Genomic DNA, 20102 nt, shown 5'->3' on the forward strand with positions numbered 1-20102 from the left:
CTAGCTAGGTACCAAGCTAAAGCACACACAACATTCTATAATATAATTGTGTTATTTGACGTGTCAAATTAAAAGCTTATTTGAGCGTCGAATAGGTTTATTTGACGTGCATATTTTTTTGATACGCCGCAAAGATCTAAACGGTGTGGGCTCCCGGGTGGAGCAGTGGTCGAAATAGACACTGCATCTCAGTGCAAGAGGCGTCACTACAGTCCCTGGTTCGATTCGAAGCTGTATCACATCCGGACGTGATTGGGAGTCCCATAGGGTGGCGCACAATTGGCCCAGCGTCGTTTGCGCGGGTGTGCACACAGCGTTTAGCCGGGGTAGGCAGTCATTGTAAATTAGAGTTTGTTCTTAATGGCTTGGTTAGTTAAATAAAGGTTACATTTTAATAAAACAATGTTATTGTAAAGGCACACAACTGTGAGAGAGAACACTACGGAACAAATGTCACGACCAACCATTCCCAAACCTTAGGACAGTGTAGCCTAGTAGGTATTGCACCTTGACACATGAGACAGGTCAGCAAATCAACAGCAACTTCAATCAAAATATCTGATAGACATTTTCAATTCAGTCGTATCTCTCTATGACTCAGTCAGTCATTGTGGCACTAAAGACATGCATGTATCCACAGTTTCGCTCGTGCAAGGAGCAGGCGCTGGAATTGCAGGTGACTTTTTCCTGGAATCGGTGTTGCTGAATTACCAGAGGGCTGCCCTGTCCTCTGTTTGTTTTGGTTGTCAGCTGAAAGAAACATGTCTGCAACGGAGAACGACACTGAGTTGCGGGATCTTTTGATCCAAACCCTAGAAAACAATGGGGTGTTGAATAAACTAAAGGTACGTTGCTATATAACTATGTTGAAAGGACAGTTCAAAGACTGAGAATGTTGCTGTAACACAGCTAACGTTAACATTTCGCAATAGCTACATCGATAGCACAGTGGTAACGTTAGCTGGCTATCTGGCCCGCGGTGAAGTCCCCGGTTTACTGTCATGAGATCTAGTGCGCTAGCTAGCTTCTAACTGGATAACCAACTGCTAGTCAACTAGCTAACTCATTTATAAGTATACATATTTAGATACTTAGTTACCTATCTAGTGTATAGCTAACTCGTTTATGCGGCCCACTTGCTTTGGCCAACACCCTCTTTTTGGTGTTCTGGTATTTTGCATGGCAGAAATGCGCGCTGCGGTCTTCCTCTGCCATGGATGAACAAGCTAGAGTGGAGGTAAGATAGATAACTAGCTGACTTTGGGAGGGTATTCCAAAAAATCCTGAAAGTTTAGGGCTACTTATTGCTTCTCTTTAATAATGACTTAATTGTATGGATGTGTCTAAAGCAAATGATCTATCCACATTTGCATAACCTTTGACTCTCATTCACCCCCCCCCCCCCCCCCCCCCCCCCCCCCCCCCACAGAATAAAACTCCACTTGTCAATGAAAACTTGAAGACATGTCTTAACACACAGGATGGTAAACCAGGGTTTTATTATCCACCATGATTGTCATAATCTGCTCATCCCATAATCAACGTACTTTACAATTACTCATTTTTTTCACGATGAGGTTGATCATATCCTTCCATTTGTATGATGCCTGGTGGCCAGCCTTATCATAGACTTCCTGCAGGTGTTCCACATAGACTTCACGCTTGCTGTCTTCCAGAGATCAACTCAGTGAGTGTGTTACTCCCAGTGGATGGGGCTGGCCTGATATTTGGTCAAATAAAATACTTTCAAATGTCAGTGCTGCATTCACTGTGTGTGTGTTTTATTTTCAGCTAAATGGCCTGGACAGCTGTGAGCAGGTGTCTCATGATCTGGGTATCACTGAGACCGATATGAATAGGACCACTCCTCTGCTGCTTGAGCTTGTCAAGAGAGGCAGACACAGGGAGAAGGCCTCCATCTTCTCAGCGGTAAAGACACACCAGTACACAGGGCTTAACATTTTACTTACATTTATTCATTCACATACATTAGCGTATTCCTTTGCTCTCCAAAGAGACTCTGACATTAGCGGTTGTCCAAACCCGAAGCCTTGCTGATTTGATTGTGCTCTTAAATGGCTATCCTTCACCTCCTGTTGTGTTTTTTCCCCCCCATCCGAATGGAGTGTCCAGCTTGTGGATATAATGGACCGCTTTCCTGCTCTGTTCCCCCTCTGCTTTCCTGCTCTGTTCCCCCTCTGCTTTCCTGCTCTGTTCCCCCTCTGCTTTCCTGCTCTGTTTCTCCTCTGCTTTCCTTCTCTGTTCTCCCTCTGCTTTCCTGCTCTGTTCTCCCTCTGCTTTCCTGCTCTGTTCTCCCTCTGCTTTCCTGCTCTGTTCTCCCTCTGCTTTCCTGCTCTGTTCCCCCTCTGCTTTCCTGCTCTGTTCTCCCTCTGCTTTCCTGCTCTGTTCCCCCTCTGCTTTCCTGCTCTGTTCTCCCTCTGCTTTCCTGCTCTGTTCTCCCTCTGCTTTCCTGCTCTGTTCTCCCTCTGCTTTCCTGCTCTGTTCTCCCTCTGCTTTCCTGCTCTGTTCTCCCTCTGCTTTCCTGCTCTGTTCTCCCTCTGCTTTCCTGCTCTGTTCTCCCTCTGCTTTCCTGCTCTGTTCTCCCTCTGCTTTCCTGCTCTGTTCTCCCTCTGCTTTCCTGCTCTGTTCTCCCTCTGCTTTCCTGCTCTGTTCTCCCTCTGCTTTCCTGCTCTGTTCTCCCTCTGCTTTCCTGCTCTGTTCTCCCTCTGCTTTCCTGCTCTGTTCTCCCTCTGCTTTCCTGCTCTGTTCTCCCTCTGCTTTCCTGCTCTGTTCTCCCTCTGCTTTCCTGCTCTGTTCTCCCTCTGCTTTCCTGCTCTGTTCTCCCGCTGCTTTCCTGCTCTGTTCTCCCTCTGCTTTCCTGCTCTGTTCTCCCTCTGCTTTCCTGCTCTGTTCTCCCTCTCCTTTCCTGCTCTGTTCTCCCTCTCCTTTCCTGCTCTGTTCCCCCTCTGCTTTCCTGCTCTGTTCCCCCTCTGCTTTCCTGCTCTGTTCCCCCTCTGCTTTCCTGCTCTGTCCCCCTCTGCTTTCCTGCTCTGTTCCCCCTCTGCTTTCCTGCTCTGTTCCCCCTCTGCTTTCCTGCTCTGTTCCTCCTCTGCTTTCCTGCTCTGTTCTCCCTCTGCTTTCCTGCTGTTTTCCCCCTCTGCTTTCCTGCTCTGTTCTCCCTCTGCTTTCCTGCTCTGTTCTCCCTCTGCTTTCCTGCTCTGTTCTCCCTCTGCTTTCCTGCTCTGTTCTCCCTCTGCTTTCCTGCTCTGTTCTCCCTCTGCTTTCCTGCTCTGTTCTCCCTCTGCTTTCCTGCTCTGTTCTCCCTCTGCTTTCCTGCTCTGTTCCTCCTCTGCTTTCCTGCTCTGTTCCTCCTCTGCTTTCCTGCTCTGTTCTCCCTCTGCTTTCCTGCTCTGTTCTCCCTCTGCTTTCCTGCTCTGTTCTCCCTCTGCTTAACCCTACTTAACCCTGTTCTCCCTTTGCTTTCGCTGCTCAAAATCAATGGGGGACCCCGGTCAGTAATTCGACCATGATTACTAGATAGCTGGCTAGACTCATTTACCAATCTAAAAAATGTTAACTAGCCTAGGTAATTGAGTGACTGACATAACAAGAGAAACTGCTGATGCACAACCAAATGTAGAAATTGTATTTTACTATTCTAACTTTAAACAGTAAGTTGAGACCCAGACTGGGTTCTTATTTGATCCACGGGCCACCAGTTGCCCGGCACTGGCCTACAACATGAACACACAGATGTTATCATTTATACAACAACATTTAGGCTGTTTGTCAATAGACCTGAGCTGCCCGGAAAGAAAATAAACTTAGTATATCTCATGGTTGTCATTGACTACCAAATGCAGATATAACTAACAAATGCTAATATTATCTGGGTCATAAGAATGAATCGTGCTTGAAAGGTTGAGATGATTGAGTGAAAATGGTTTTCCTGTTGATCAGTGAGTTTCTGACATAACAAGTTTGTCCTACTTTCTTCCAGTCATGTTTCATACTCTGCTCAAAACAGCAGAATGAGCTCACGTGGCTAATCTAGCATGCTAATGCTTACTGAGAACTATGTGGGCCACAAAGGTGCACATGAATAACTAGCATGTAACACCACAAAGGACAGTTTGAATCAGGTTATGTAGATATGAATCTCATGCTCACAAGTTGGTTTGTTTTCCCCAGGAGGCTGCCTTTAAAAAGCAGCAAATTCCTTTGAAAACAACCTATGTGGCATCGATATGAGTCAAATGTATTAGTGTCAAATTTGACTGCAAAGTGGAAATAGGATCATTTTGGTCATAAAGTCAGTCTCATCTAAAATGGACATTGGGCATACGTGAGTCACAACGGGTAAATTAAGGTTGGGTTTTGATTTGACAATGCCCACTAACATGGTGTTGAACAGTTGTGGTGATTGCTCTCTATCCAATAGCATAGACAGTGAGACAGACCTGCCCATCAGTCAGACTTTATTTGCACAAGACAAGTCACACATTTTTTTTAAATTGATAAACACCTTAGTTAAATGTGCAACTAAAACATTCTTGGCAAAAATGTACACATGTATTAAAGATTTCTTGAGTTATCTTAGTTATTCTTTGGATATTGAGGAAGTGAAATAGGCTACAGTGTCATGAGGGACAGAACATCATAAAATGCAAATTAATTACTTAAAAATCATACAATGTGATTTTCTGGATTTTTGTTTTAGATTCCGTCTCTCACAGTTGAAGTGTACCTATGATAAAAGGTACACATGCTTTGTAAGTAGGAAAACCTGCGAAATCGGCAGTGTATCAAATACTTGTTCTCCCCACTGTAGCTAATAGGTTAATTCTCAACTGTCCTAATGGTTGATATACACTGCTCAAAAAAATAAAGGGAACACTAAAATAACACATCCTAGATCTGAATGAATGAAATATTCTTATGAAATACCTTTTTCTTTACATAGTTGAATGTGCTGACAACAAAATCACACAAAAATTATCAATGGAAATTAAATGTATCAACCCATGGAGGTCTGGATTTGGAGTCACACTCAAAATTAAAGTGGAAAACCACACTACAGGCTGATCCAACTTTGATGTAATGTCCTTAAAACAAGTCAAAATGAGGTATGTGTGTGGCCTCCACGTGCCTGTATGACCTCCCTACAACGCCTGGGCATGCTCCTGATGAGGTGGCGGATGGTCTCCTGAGGGATCTCCTCCCAGACCTGGACTAAAGCATCCGCCAATTCCTGGACAGTCTGTGGTGCAACGGAGCGAGACATGATGTCCCAGATGTGCTCAATTGGATTCAGGTCTGGGGAACGGGCGGGCCATTCCATAGCACCAATGCCTTCCTCTTGCAGGAACTGCTGACACACTCCAGCCACATGAGGTCTAGCATTGTCTTGCATTAGGAGGAACCCAGGGCCAACCGCACCAGCATATGGTCTCACAAGGGGTCTGAGGATCTCATCTCGGTACCTAATGGCAGTCAGGCTACCTCTGGCGAGCACATGGAGGGCTGTGCGGCCCCCCAAAGAAATGCCACCCCTCACCATGACTGACCCACCGCTAAACCGGTCATGCTGGAGGATGTTGCAGGCAGCAGAACGTTCTCCACGGCGTCTCCAGACTCTGTCACGTCTGTTACATGTGCTCAGTGTGAACCTGCTTTCATCTGTGAAGAGCACAGGGCGCCAGTGGCGAAATTGCCAATCTTGGTGTTGTCTGGCAAATGCTAAATGTCCTGCACGGTGTTGGGCTGTAAGCCCAACCCCCACCTGTGGACGTCGGGCCCTCATACCACCCTCATGGAGTCTGTTTCTGACCGTTTGAGCAGACACATGCACATTTGTGGCCTGCTGGAGGTCATTTTTCAGGGCTCTGGCAGTGCTCCTCCTGCTCCTCCTTGCACAAAGGCGGAGGTAGCGGTCCTGCTGCTGGGTTGTTGCCCTCCTACGGCCTCCTCCACATCTCCTGATGTACTGGCCTGTCTCCTGGTAGCGCCTCCATGCTCTGGACACTACGCTGACAGACACAGCAAACCTTCTTGCCACAGCTCGCATTGATGTGCCATCCTGGATGAGCTGCACTACCTGAGCCACTTGTGTGGGTTGTAGACTCCGTCTCATGCTACCACTAGAGTGAAAGCACCGCGAGCATTCAAAAGTGACCAAAACATCAGCCAGGAAGCATAGGAACTGAGTGGTCTATGGTCACCACCTGCAGAACCACTCCTTTATTGGGGGTGTCTTGCTACTTGCCTATAATTTCCACCTGTTGTCTATTCCATTTGCACAACAGCATGTGAAATTTATCGTCATTGTCATTCCCTTTTATTTGTTTGAGCAGTGTAGTAGGTAAGACTAACATAGCTACTGGGTTAGTTCTCAACTGTCCTAATGGTTGATTTAGTAGGTATGACTAACATAGCTAATGGGTTAGTTCTCAACTATCCTAATGGTTGATATAGTAGGTAAGACTAACATAGCTAATGGGTTAGTTGTCAACATTTCCTCGCAAATATTTCCGTGCCACAACTAACTCTTCCTGTCGCTTCAAGTCTTCTTACCATTTGCAAATAAATGCGAGCTAACCCACTCAAATAAACAGAAGCAACTTTAAACGTCTGTTTTTATGTTATTTTTGTTGTCTTGTTCCTTATGGTACCACACAGGGCGAGGAGGCCAGCCACAGTGACACCAGTCTGAACTTCGTCTCTCTAAAGGGTAAAGGTCAGGGTCACGTGGTGTCGAGGCACAGCGAGGCATCTGGGGACAACGGCAACGCCCCTGTGGCGAGCCTGAAGAAGGGTCTCGAGGGCGGAGGAGAACGCAGACGAGGGCGACTCGTTCTTTGACGACCCTCTGCCTAAACCACAGAACCTACGGCTGGTGAGGATGCTTTGACCACTGGGAAGTTGACGACCACAGGCTTTGTTTCTAGGTCCCTTACATTAAAGAGATGGAAAATGTAGACCCATGTGATACTCTATTGAACAGGTGTGCTGCTCTATGATCAATCACATAAGTAATGCGTTAGTGATAAATGTAAAACATGCATGTCATTAATATTAGCGTAAAAATGTATCATGACAAATCTTGGAACCGTATATCTAAGAATCTAAGTTGTTAATCAACTCTGAGGGGTTAGGTCTGTTTGGAAAAAGTGGTGCTGCGGGATATTTTTGTGACATTGTAGCCATCCTGCCGTAATTTGTGTAGAGCAGTGCGGCTCTGCCCACTGAATGTTCTCTCTTCTGTCATGCTGCGTATGGAAGTAGTAGTGTCCCCCTGACTAAGAGTAATTCAGGGGCCAGTCTGTAACAAGAAAAACAGTCAGAAAGAGTAAGTATGTCTTCACTGTAAACTCAATGAGGTGGGCTCATTACATTGACTCGTAGTTGGAAGTGCAGGGCTGTGATCATTAGGTAGCACCGTAACAAAGAATTTTGCAACTTTCAGTCAGTTTTCTTCCGTTTTGGTGCCTGATGAACACAACTCTGTTCTTTCTATAGCAGGTCATCTGAAATATACAGTTGAAGTTGGAAATGTACGTACACCTTAGCCAAATACATTTAAACTCCATTTTCACAATTCCTGACATTGTAATCCTAGTAAAAATTCCCTGTCTTAGGTCAGTTAGGATCACCACTTTATTTTAAGAATGTGAAATGTCAGAATGATAGTAGAGTGATTTTATTTCAGCTTTTATTTCTTTCATCACATTCCCAGTGGGTCAGAAGCTTACATACACTTTATTAGTATTTGGTAGCGTTGCCTTTAAATTGTTTAACTTGGGTCAAACGTTTCGTGTAGCCTTCCACAAGCTTCCAACAAGAAGTTGGGTGAATTATGGCCCATTCCTCCTGTCAGAGCTGGTGTAACTGAGTCAGGTTTGTAGGCCTCCTTGCTCGCACACACTTTTTCAGTTCTGCCCACACATTTTCTATAGGATTGAGGTCAGGGCTTTGTGATGGCCACTCCAATACCTTGACTTTGTTGTCCTTAAGCCATTTTGCCACAACTTTGGAAGTATGCTTGGGGTCATTGTCCATTTGGAAGACCCATTTGCGACCAAGATTTAACTGATGTCTTGAGAAGTTGCTTCAATATATCCACACAATTTCCCTCCCTCATGATGCCATCTATTTTGTGAAGCGCACCAGTCCCTCCTGCAGCAAAGCACCCCCACAACATGATGCTGCCACCCCCGTGCTTCACGGTTGGGATGGTGTTCTTCGGCGTGCAAGCATCCCCCTTTTTCCTCCAAACATAACAATGGTCATTATGGCCAAACAGTTATATTTTTGTTTAATCAGACCAGAGGACATTTCTCCAAAAAGTACAATCTTTGTCCCTATGTGCAGTTGCAAACCGTAATCTGTCTTTTTTTATGGCGGTTTTAGAGCAGTGGCTTTTTCCTTGCTGAGCAGCCTTTCAGGTTATGTCGATATAGGCCTTGTTTTACTGTGGATATAGATACGTTTCTACCTGATTCCTCCAGCATCTTCACAGGGTCCTTTGCTGCTGTTCTGGGATTGATTTGCACTTTTCACACCAAAGTACGTTCATCTCTAGGAGACAGAACTCGTCTCCTTCCTGAGAGGTATGATGGCTGAGTGGTCCCATGGTGTTTGTACTTGCGTGCTATTGTTTGTACAGATGAACGTGGTACCTTCAGACGTTTGGAAATTGCTCTCAAGCATGAACCAGACTTGTGGAGGTCTACAATTTTCTTCTGAGGTCTTAACTGATTTCTTTTGATTTTCCCATGATGTCAAGCAAAGAAGCACAGAGTTTGAATGTAGGCCTTGAAATACATCCACAGGTACACCTCCAATTGACTCAGATGATGTCAATTAGCCTATCAGAAGCTTCTAAAGCCAAGACATAATTTTCTGGAATTTTCCACGCTGTTTAAAGGCACAGTCAACTTAGTGTATGTAAACTTCTGACCCAGTGGAATTGTGATACAGTGAATTATAAGTGAAATAATCTGTCTGTAAACAATTGTTGGAAAAATTACTTGTTTCATGCACAAAGTAGATGTCCTAACCGACTTGCCAAAACTATAGTTTGTTAACAATAAATTTGTGGAGTGGTTGAAAAACAAGTTTTAATGACTCCAACCTAAGTATATGTAAACTTCCGACTTCAACTGTAAATCTATGTTAGGTTAGTGTTCTGTACTCTTGTTGAAAGTACAAAGGAGGTGTTTGTTAAGATGACTAAAGACCCTTAGAAACATGAACCTGTGTGACCTTGGCCTAAGTTGTGTGGCAGATGCTTTGCTTTAATACACAGGAGCACTGTGCTGTCTGGATCTGCTCTGTTGCACCATGTCCTTGTTCTTCCACTGTAGTTTCCTATGTCTCCTCCCGTCTTTCTGTTTATCTGTGTGTCCCTTCCCTCTGTCCCCAAGCAGCTTCGTCCACTCCCTGAGGGAGGAGAGCCTCTCAGGGCGCTCCTTTACTCCAATGAGGAGCGGCACTGGCCTCAATGTGTGTGTGCATGGTGTTTGTGTATCATTAGCTAAGTTAGTTGTGCACCTCCGAGTGATGAGGTGTGAAATCACATAATTTGCCTCCTGCCTCAACTGTAATGAATGTTGTTTTGTAACGTTTGCTGTCAGCCTTGGAATCAAAAGTCTGTACTTTAACATTCAATATGGAGATTATGGACTTGTACTTTTCTGTTTGTTCTTGTTTTTTGTATGTATTTCTGTGTGTGTGTGTGTATTTCTGTGTTTGTTGTGCGAGTGTCCTTCCTTCACTGCACTCCTGTCTGTGGTCTCACTCACTCACTCACTCACTCACTCATTCACTCACTCACTCACTCACTCAGCCTGTATGCTCTGGGCAGTGACACAGAGGGTGATGGGGACCAGCTCTTTTCTGACTGATAATAAACTGAGCTGTTCGGAGAACAGATGAGCTGCATGCTCAAGGCATCCTCTCTCTCTCGGTGTGTGCGTGCGCACACCTTTATATCAACTACATGTCTACCTCAGTGAATGTCTCCTCGACCTTAGTTAATGTGTTTTATTGTTGACTGTGTGTGTCCTCCAGACTGAGGCCTTGCCTCTTCAGTTCATCCCCCAGGAGAGCAGCAGGTTTGGGGAGGGGAGTGGGCAGCAGCACCCTGGTCTCCATTTTGGACCTGGCCAGCCAACGGAGTGCTGCAGGTGGGGGGGTCCCACGCAGGAGAATCCCACCACAAAGACCTCTCAGGCAGCAGGAACGGTGAGAGAAGCATGTGTGTGTAAGGAAGATATACTGAGTGTACAAAGCATTAAGAACACCTTCCTAATATTGAGTTGCACCCCCTTTTGCCCTCAGAACAGCCTTAATTCTTCGAGGCATGGACTCTACAAGTTGTCGAAAGTGTTCCACAGGGATGCTGGCCCATGTTGACTCCAATGCTTCCCACAGTTGTCAAATTGGCTGGATGTCCTTTGGGTAGAGGACCATTCTTGATACACACAGGAAACTGTAGAGCGTGAAAAACCCAGTGACATCAATAAGGGATCACAGCTTTCACCTGGATTCACCTAGTCAGTCTGTCATGGAAAGAGCAGGTGTTCATTATGTTTTATACACTCGGTGAATACTGGAATATAGGATGCATCTTCAACATCACTATGTGAATGGTAAATGCTTTTATTTCTGCCATTTTTTTTCTGTCAAGCACTATTACACTTGATTGATGTGACTAGGTTTGTTAGGGTTTTTTGTAAGTAATGCTTGAATTCTTTCAGGTACTTCACACTCCAAAGACAAAGGATTGAAAGACTTTAAAATGATGGACGATAAAACTGGATCTTCCGTGCAGGGTTCTAAATAAACAGAGTTTAAAAACTAGCGGACAATTAGAAAAAGCTCAAACCAAGTTTATTCACCCAATGGGTCAGACAGCTGAACAGACAAATACATGTTCCTTCCCAGCACAAGTATTTCTACCCCACTTCAGGCGGAGTCTCCTCCTTTTCTCTGAACATCACATCTGTATTGCTAGGCAGGAAGTTAGATTGTGGGTAATAAACTGTTCTTTCTTCCTTAATGTACCTGACCTCTGCCCCCATTCCTCACTAATCCACAGCTTTCCAACCTTATCAGTGACCACAACCATGTGATTGCCTTTCCTTTACTCAGTAACATTCCAAGTCCCTGGCTCATATCCAACCTTAATTGACCCCCACCATATACATTCCTCCTACAGATAACCATTCACTTATTCTGCAGCGCGTATTTCAAACCCAACAACTGAAACCAGACTGTGTCCCTTCTCCTTTCCATAGGATACCTGATGTCTAACAATAACATGTTCTGACAGAGTGTAAACGTTCTGCAATCCCTTTTCTCCCTCAGTAACATGAACAGGGATATTCATATTTCAAGTTTAGAAGTCAGAACCCATCAGGGGTATGATGTTAACCCAGTTCCATCTCTATTTCTTTATTTTCTATGTTGTTTTGGTGGGTTAGTGTAATACCTAATCTATATTACAGCAAATAATATGGCTCAACTCTGATGTACTGATAGAGGATAAACCAGTTTTCTTGAAGAGAATGTATAAGGAAGGTACCATGTTTATTAATGACATTGTAAACAACAACGGTAAAATTGTCACACGAGCAATCAATCAGGGTGTGTGGAGAACTCAATACAAAATTAGCACCAACCTATCGCAGCTCTGCCACAAAAATGGAAGCGGCATTACATGAGAGAAAAAATAATAAACGGGTTTGTCTACCTGCCACCAATTAAATGGCTTAAAATGACCAATAGAATTTGCTAAAAAAAAAAGTGAACAGTCAGAGTGATGCAGATTTTGCCACGTTGAACCAGAATCAATAGAGCATCTCTTTTGGTACTGTCCATCACTGGATTGGTGTTGGAGTCCGGTCCAGGAATGGTTGTTATGCCATGATATCAGGGCGTGATTGGACCTGCAAACTGGATTGTTGTTGGAGTCCGGTCCAGGAATGTTTTGTTATGCCATGATATCAGGACGTGATTGGACCTGCAAACTGGATTGCTGGGGGAAATGTCATTCTACTGTTGGGATTTTTTTTTATTTTAGGGCAATTTGGTCAGAAATGTTGCAGATGGGAAGGTTCAAGTCCCTAGTGAGACACCACGGTAGAATGGAGGGATGTATTGCAGGTGAAAATGGAGGAATTATGATTTACTGGGAAAGATGGGTTGAACTGTGGCTGTATGAATTAATGAGTGTTGGAATAAATACATACGCATGCACAGTATAAATGTTTGAGGTCCTCCAATCAGGAGTGAGGGTGGGGGCTTCGCCCTGCCGGCATCTCGGGGCAAGCACACCCACTGACCAGAGCACCCACTGATGCAAGCGGCCCTTCATATTGTCTTGGTATTGTTTTTATACTTAAAAAATACCTCTGTTTTAACAGATGATGACGTTGACTATGATGATGACTTTAACAGGTAATGTAGGGCATTGTCCTGTATCTTCACTAGATCTTACTAGCTATTTTTAGATGGTATTCAGTGCTCATTCACTCGTATGCCTTCTCTCTCATTGTACAGATATCAATCTAAAGGGTTTCCTGTGTGTCTGGTTCACCTCCACCAGCCATCCATCAGATATCTCTAAAAGTGAGGTGAGCATTGGAGGAGAGATCGAGGAGGTTTCTGTCGAGGGACCTGACAACAGCAATAAGGTATGTATGATAGTAAGGATAACAGGCATTCAGCCCTACGTATCTGTGTTCAGATAGTGAGCAGCAGTGGGTTCCTCTGGTAGTCTAGACTCAGAAACAGGAAGTGATTTACTGCTGTTTTGTTCAGGTTTAGTTCTATGTAGAGAAAAGGAAAGCTGCTTGAAGACATTCACTTGCAAATGTCAGAGAGTAAGCAATCAGTGAATTAAAAATCCCGGTATAGTGTGGGTATATGAATCTAAATGGAATCAACAGTTTATTCTCTTTGAGTACACTACATGACCAAAAGTATGTGGACACCTGCTCGTCTAATACCTCATTCCAAAATCATGGGCATTAATACGGAGTTGGTTCCCCCTTTGCTGCTATAGCAGCCTCCTCTTCTGGGGAGGTTTCCCACTAGATGTTGGAACATTGCTGCGGGGACTTGCTTCCATTCAGTCACGAGCGTTAGTGAGGTTGGGCACTGATGTTGGGCAAATAGGCCTGGCTCGCAGTCGGTATTCCAATTCATCCCAAAGGTGTTTGATGGGGTTGAGGTCAGGGCTCTGTGCAGGCCAGTCAAGTTCTTTGACACTGATCTCGACAAACTATTTCTGTGTGGACCTCGCTTTGTGTACAGGGGCAGGAAAGGATCTTCCCCAAAGTTGGAAGCACAGAATCGTCTAGAATGTCATTGTATGCTGTAGCATTAAGATTTCCCTTCACTGGAACCACGGGCCCTAACCTGAACCATGAAAAACAGCCCCAGACCATTATTACTCCTCCATCAAACTTTACAGTTGGCACTATGCATTCGGGCAGGTAGCGTTCTCCTGGCATCTGTCAAACCTAGATTAGTCTGTCGGACTGCCAGATGGTGAAGCGGGATTCATTACTCCAGAGAACGCGTTTCCACAGCTCCAGAGTCCAATGGCGATGAGCTTTACACCACTCCAGCTGACGCTTGGCATTGCACAGGGGGATCTTAGGCTTGTGTGCGGCTGCTCGGCCATGGAAACCCATTTCATTAAGCTCCCGATGAACAGTTCTTGTGCTGATGTTGCTTCCAGGCCGTTTTGAACTCTGTATTGAGTGTTGCAACGAGGACAGACCATTTTTACTCGCTTCAGCACTCGCCGGTCCTGTTTCTTGAGCTTGTGTGGCCTACCCCTTCACAATAAAGCACTAACAGTTGACCGGGGCAGCTCTAGCAGGGCAGAAATTAATTTGACAAATTGACTTGTTGGAAAGGTGGCATCCTATAATGGTGCCACGTTGAAAGTCACTGAGCTTCAGTAAAGCCATTCTACTGCCAATGTTGTCTATGGAGATGGCATGGCTGTGTGCTCAATTTCATACCTGTCAGCAACAGGTGTGCCTGAAATAGCAGAATCCTCTCATTTGAATGGGTGTCCACATACAGTGCACTCTGAATGTTTTCAGACCCCTTCACTTTCCATATTTTGGCTCTCATGAGGACCTCCACAGGAAGTTACCTCTGCAGCAGAGGATAAGTTGGAGTTACCAGCCTCAGAAATTGCAGCCCAAATAAATTCTTCAAGTAATACTCATCTCAACATCAACTCTTCATAGGAGACTGCGCGGATCAAGCCTTCATCGTCAAATTGTTGCAAAGAAACGACTACTAAAGAACACCAATAAGAAGAGACTTGCTTGGGCCAAGAAACACGAGCAATAGACATTAGACCGGTGGAAATCTGTCCTTTTGGTCTGATGAGTCCAAATTTGAGATTTTTGGTTCCAACCGCCGTGTCTTTGTGAGATGCAGAGTAGGTGAACGGATGATCTCTGCATGTGTGGTTCCCACCTTGAAGCATGGAGGAGAAGGTGTGATGGTGTGGGGGTACTTTCCTGGTGACACTGTATGTGATTTATTTAGAATTCAAGGCACAGTTAACCAGCATGGCTACCACAGCATTGTGCAGCAATACACCATCCCATCGGGTTTGGGCTTAGTGGGACTATCATTTGTTTTTCAACAGGACAATGACCCAACACACCTCCAGGCTGTGTAAGGGCTATTTTTACCAAGAAGGAGAGTGATGGAGTGCTGCATCAGATGACCTGACTTCCACAATCACCTGACCTCAACCCAATTGAGATGATTTGGGATGAGTTGGACCGCAGAATGAAGGAAAAGCAGCCAACAAGTGCCCAGCATATGTGGAAACTCCTTCAAGATGGTTGGAAAAGCATTCCTCATGAAGCTGGTTGAGAGAATTCCAAGAGTGTGCAAACCTGTCATCAAGGCAAAGGGTGACTACTATATGGTCATTTGTTTAACCTGTTTTTGGTTACTATATGATTCTATATGTTATTATTTGTTTGTTTTGATGTCTTCACTCTTATTCTACAATGTAGAAAATAGTTTAAAAAACTAAAGAAAAACCCTTGAATGAGTAGGTGTGAACTTTTGACCTGTAGTGTATAGTTGACATTAGATTAGCTAAATATGGCCTGTTCACTATCATCATGCCCTAGTGATATGTTTGCGTAAATAAGGAAGTAGGGTGTCTTTGGTATATTACCCTGTCTCTCACACACTCACCCTTTATTTTCTCCTCTCCCCCATCCTATCTATACCCCCCATCAGTTTGATGAGATCACTCAGGACCTCAGTGTATCTCAGCTCAGCCAGACTCAAGGAGCTGACTACATGGAGGTGGTGGCATGACAGTCCATCAGCCTTACACCACACAGGCCATTTCTACTATGTTAACTATTATTTATGTTGTCTGTACCAGAGGAGGCTGGTGGGAGGAGCTATGTGAGGATGGGCTCATTGTAATGGTTGCAATGGTATCTTTGGAAAGGAGTTAAACGTGGTTTCATCATTTGATACCGTTCCATTAATTCCATCCCAGCCATTACAATGAGCCCATCCTCCCATAGCTCCTCCCACCAGCCTCCTGTGGTGTGTACATAGTTTGTTTACACAGACCTAATAAAATTACCACTTCCCCAGATTGTTCTTGATGACTGTTTCTATTGTGCTCCTTTATAACATGTATACAGATGAATGTCAAGGATCTCAGGGATGACATGTTGATACATGAATGACATGTTTTCTGTCAATCTGAAACCACAATGGGGGAGTTTACTGTAATTTATGCTGTGGCATTAACATACGTTGGCAGACGGTTTCAACCACAAAGACCAGGGTGGTTTTTCTTGCAAAGAAGGGAGCCTTTAAAAAAAAAAATGAAGGCAGACATTGAATATCCCTTTGAGCATGGTGAGGTTAATAATTACATTTTGGATGGTGTATCAATACGTCCAGTCAGTACAAAGATACAGGCGTCCTTCCTAACTCGGTTGCCAGAGAGGAAGGAAAATGCTCAGGGATTTCACCATGAGGCCAATGGAGACTTTTTAAAACAGTTAAGAATGTAATGGCAGCACGTGACTTAACCCCACAGTCCCATTAGGGTGATTTCTCCCTTTCTCAGCTGTCTATCAACAGTCTCCTTGATTCCAAGGCCCGAATGCATATTTAGACACTGACCCATCCCAGGTCAGTGGCTGTTGTTGTCGGCAGATGAAGACGCAAGTTTGGCTGCTGACCAAGTTACCAGGAAGATTATGTGTGCATCCATAAAGTGAGTTGTGAGTTTACTCTTGTGGGTTTTATGCTGTTAGCAATTCTGACTTGTTACTTTCTTACATTTTAACTGCACATCCTGTACTGTTTAACATGAAGCTAACGTTTGTATATTTCAGATATGACATATTTACAGTTGAAGTCGGACGTTTACATACACCATAGCCAAATACATTTAAACTCAGCTTTTCACAATTCCTGACATTTAATCCTAGTAAAAATTCCCTGTCTTAGGTCAGTTAGAATCACCACTTTATTTTAAGAATGTGAAATGTCAGATTAATAGTAGCGAGTGATTTATTTCAGCTTTTATTTCTTTCATCACATTCCCAGTGGGTCAGAAGTTTACATGCACTCAATTAGTATTTGGTAGCATTGCCTTTAAATTGTTTAACTTGGGTCAAAGTTTCGGGTAGCCTTGCACAAGCTTCCCACAATAAGTTGGGTGAATTTTGTCCCATTCCTCCTGACAGAGCTGGTGTAACTGAGTCAGGTTTGTAGGCCTCTTTGCTCACACACGCTTTTTCAGTTCTGCCCACACATTTTCTATAGGATTGAGGTCAGGGCTATGTGATGGCCACTCCAATACCTTGACTTTGTTGTCCTTAAGCCATTTTGCCAGAACTTAGGAAGTATGCTTGGGGTATTTGTCCATTTGGAAGACCCATTTGCGACCAAGATTTAACTTGGTTTTAACTGACATTTTGAGATGTTCCTTCAATATATCCACATAATTTTCCATCCTCATGATGTCATCTATTTTGTGAAGCGCACCAGTCCCTCCTGCAGCAAAGCACCCCCACAACATGATGCTGCCACCCCCGTGCTTCACGGTTGGGATGTGTTCTTCGGCGTGCAAGCATCCCCCTTTTTCCTCCAAACATAACAATGGTCATTATGGTCAAACAGTTCTATTTTTGTTTCATCAGACCAGAGGACATTTCTCCAAAAAGTACCATCTTTGTCCCCATGTGCAGTTGCAGTCCGTATTCTGGCTTTTTTTATGGCGGTTTTGGAGCAGTGGTTTCTTCCTTGCTGAGCGGCCTTTCAGGTTATGTCGATATAGGACTAGTTTTACTGTGGATACAGATACTTTTGTACCTGTTTCCTCCAGCATCTTCACAAGGTCCTTGGTCCTTTTCGCACCAAAGTACGTTCATCTCTAGAAGACAGAACGCATCTCCTTCCTGAGCGGTAGGACGGCTGCGTGGTCCCATGGTGTTTATACTTTCGTACTATTGTTTGTACAGATGAACGTGGTACCTTCAGACGTTTGGAAATTGCTCCCAAAGATGAACCAGACTTGTGGAGGTCTACAATTTTTTTCTGAGGTCTTGGCTGATTTCTTTAGATTTTCCCATGATGTCAAGCAAAGAGGCACTGAGTTTGAAGGTAGGCCTTGAAATACATCCACAGGTACATCTCCAATTGACTTAAATTATGTCAATTAGCCTATCAGAAGCTCCTAAAGCCAAGACATCATTTTCTGGAATTTTCCAAGCTGTTTAAAGGCACAGTCAACTTAGTGTATGTAAACTTCTGACCCACTAGAATTGTGATACAGTGAGTTATAAGTGAAATAATCTGTAAACAATTGTTGGAAAAATTACTTGCGTCATGCACAAAGTAGATGTCCTAACCGACTTGCCAAAACTATAGTTTAACAAAAAATTTGTGGAGTGGTCACTGTGCATTCATAGTTTGCACTGGTGCCATGGCTTGTATCTATACTGAACAACAATATAAACACAACCAATCAACAATTTAAAAGATTTTACTGAGTTACAGTTCATATGAGGATATCGGTCAATTGAAATATAATCATTAGGTCCTAACCTATGGATTTCACCTGACTGGGAATACAGATACCTTATAAAAAAGAAAATGGGCCTCTCAATGGGCCTCAGGATCACCTCACGGTATTTCTGTACATTCAAATTGCCATCAATAAAATGCAATTGTGTTTGTTGTCCGTAGCTTATGCCTGCCTTCCCATACCATAACCCCACCTCCACCATCAGGCGCTGTGTTCACAACGTTGACATCAGCAAACCCCTCGCCCATACATGTGTTCTGTGGTTGTGAGGCCAGTTGGACATACTGCCAAATTCTCTAAAACATTCAATTCTCTGGCAACAGTTCTGGTGGGCATTCCTACAGTCAGCATGCCAATTGCATGCTCCCTCAACTTGAGAACTGTGGCATTGTGTTTATTTATTTTTTGTCCTGGTGCCACAGGGTTGTAAATTACAATACGCATGCGGGAGCTCCAAGAATCGTCTGAAACTGTTATTAGGTAACATGTAAAGTGTTGGTCCCGTGTTTTATGAGCTGAAATAATAGAACATTTCTCAACTTTTGTGCACAAATTTGTTAACATCCATGTTAGTGAGCATTTCTCCTTTGCCAAAATGATCCTTCCACGGGACTGGTTTAGCATATCAAGGAGCTAATACAACAGAATGAACATTACACATGTGCACCTTGTGCTGGGGACAAAAGGCCACTTTAAAATGTGCAATTTTGTCACAACACAATGCTGCAGATGTCTCAAGTTTTGAGGGAGCTTGCAATTGGCATGCTGGACTGCAAGAATGTCCACCAGAGCTGTTGCCAGAGAATTTAATGTTTACTTCTCTACCATAAGCCGCCTCCAACGTAATTTTAGAGTATTTGTCAGTACATCCAACCGGCCTCACAGCAGCAGACCACGTGCGTTGTGTGGGCGAGCAGGTTTGCTGATGTCAACATTGTGAACAAAGTGCCCCACAGTGGGATTATGGTATGGGCAGGCATAAGCTACGGACATCAAACACAATTGCATTTTAAACATGGCAATTTGAATGCACAGAGATCAGTGATGAGATCCTGAGGCCCATTGTCGTGCCATTTATCCACCGCCACCACCTCATGTTTCAGCATGATAATGCACTGCCCCATGTTGCAAGGAACTGTACACACTTCCTGAAAGCTGAAAATATCCCAGTTCTTCCATGGCCTGCATATTCACCACGTCACCCACTGAGCAGGTTTGGGATGCTCTGGATCGACCCGTACGACCGCGTGTTCCAGTTCCCACCAATATCCAGCAACTTCTCACAGCCATTGAGGAGTGGTGGGAAAGCATTCCACAATCAAAAGCATGATCAACTCTATGCGAAGAAGTGTCACGCTGCATGAGGCAAATGGTGGTCACACAAGATACTGACTGGTGTTCTGATTCACGCCTGTGACCAAAAGATGCTTATTTGTATACCCAGTCATGTGAAGTCCATAGATTAGAGCCTAACGCATGTATTTAAATCGACTGATTTCATTATATGAACTGTCAGTATAATTTGACCGAATTTTGAAAAGAATAATGGGCAAATGTTGTGCAATCCAGGTGCGGAACGCTCTTAGACTTCTCTAGAAAGACTCACAGCTGTAATCACTGCCTAAGATGCTTGTACAACGTATTAACTCGGGTGTGAATACTTATGTAAATGAGATATTTCTCTATTTCAAATAAAATAGCAAACATTTCTAAAAACATGTTTTCACTTTGTCATTATGGGGTATTGTGTGTAGATGGGTGAGAGAAAAAATATACTTTCAATACATTTTTAATTTGGACTGTAACAAAATGTGGAATAAGTCAAGGGGTATGAATACTTTTCAAAGGCACTGTAAAATGTATGTATGCTTTATTCACATGATAGTACTAATCAGTGACACCGCTTTGCTAAATATCAAGTTCTTTGAGACTTTATCCCCCATGTAATGCATGTCTGCAAAATAATGCACACTGTTTCCAGTGT

At 43.9% G+C, this 20102-nt stretch overlaps 1 pseudogene; it reads left to right on the forward strand.

Moving 5' to 3' along the window:
• The first annotated feature begins 761 nt into the window (after positions 1-761).
• On the forward strand, positions 762-15375 carry LOC139408060 (centrosomal protein 43-like; annotated as a pseudogene).
• The last annotated feature ends 4727 nt before the right edge of the window (positions 15376-20102 follow it).

Source organism: Oncorhynchus clarkii, chromosome 4 (assembly GCF_045791955.1).
Source record: "Oncorhynchus clarkii lewisi isolate Uvic-CL-2024 chromosome 4, UVic_Ocla_1.0, whole genome shotgun sequence".
Taxonomy (NCBI): domain Eukaryota; kingdom Metazoa; phylum Chordata; class Actinopteri; order Salmoniformes; family Salmonidae; genus Oncorhynchus; species Oncorhynchus clarkii.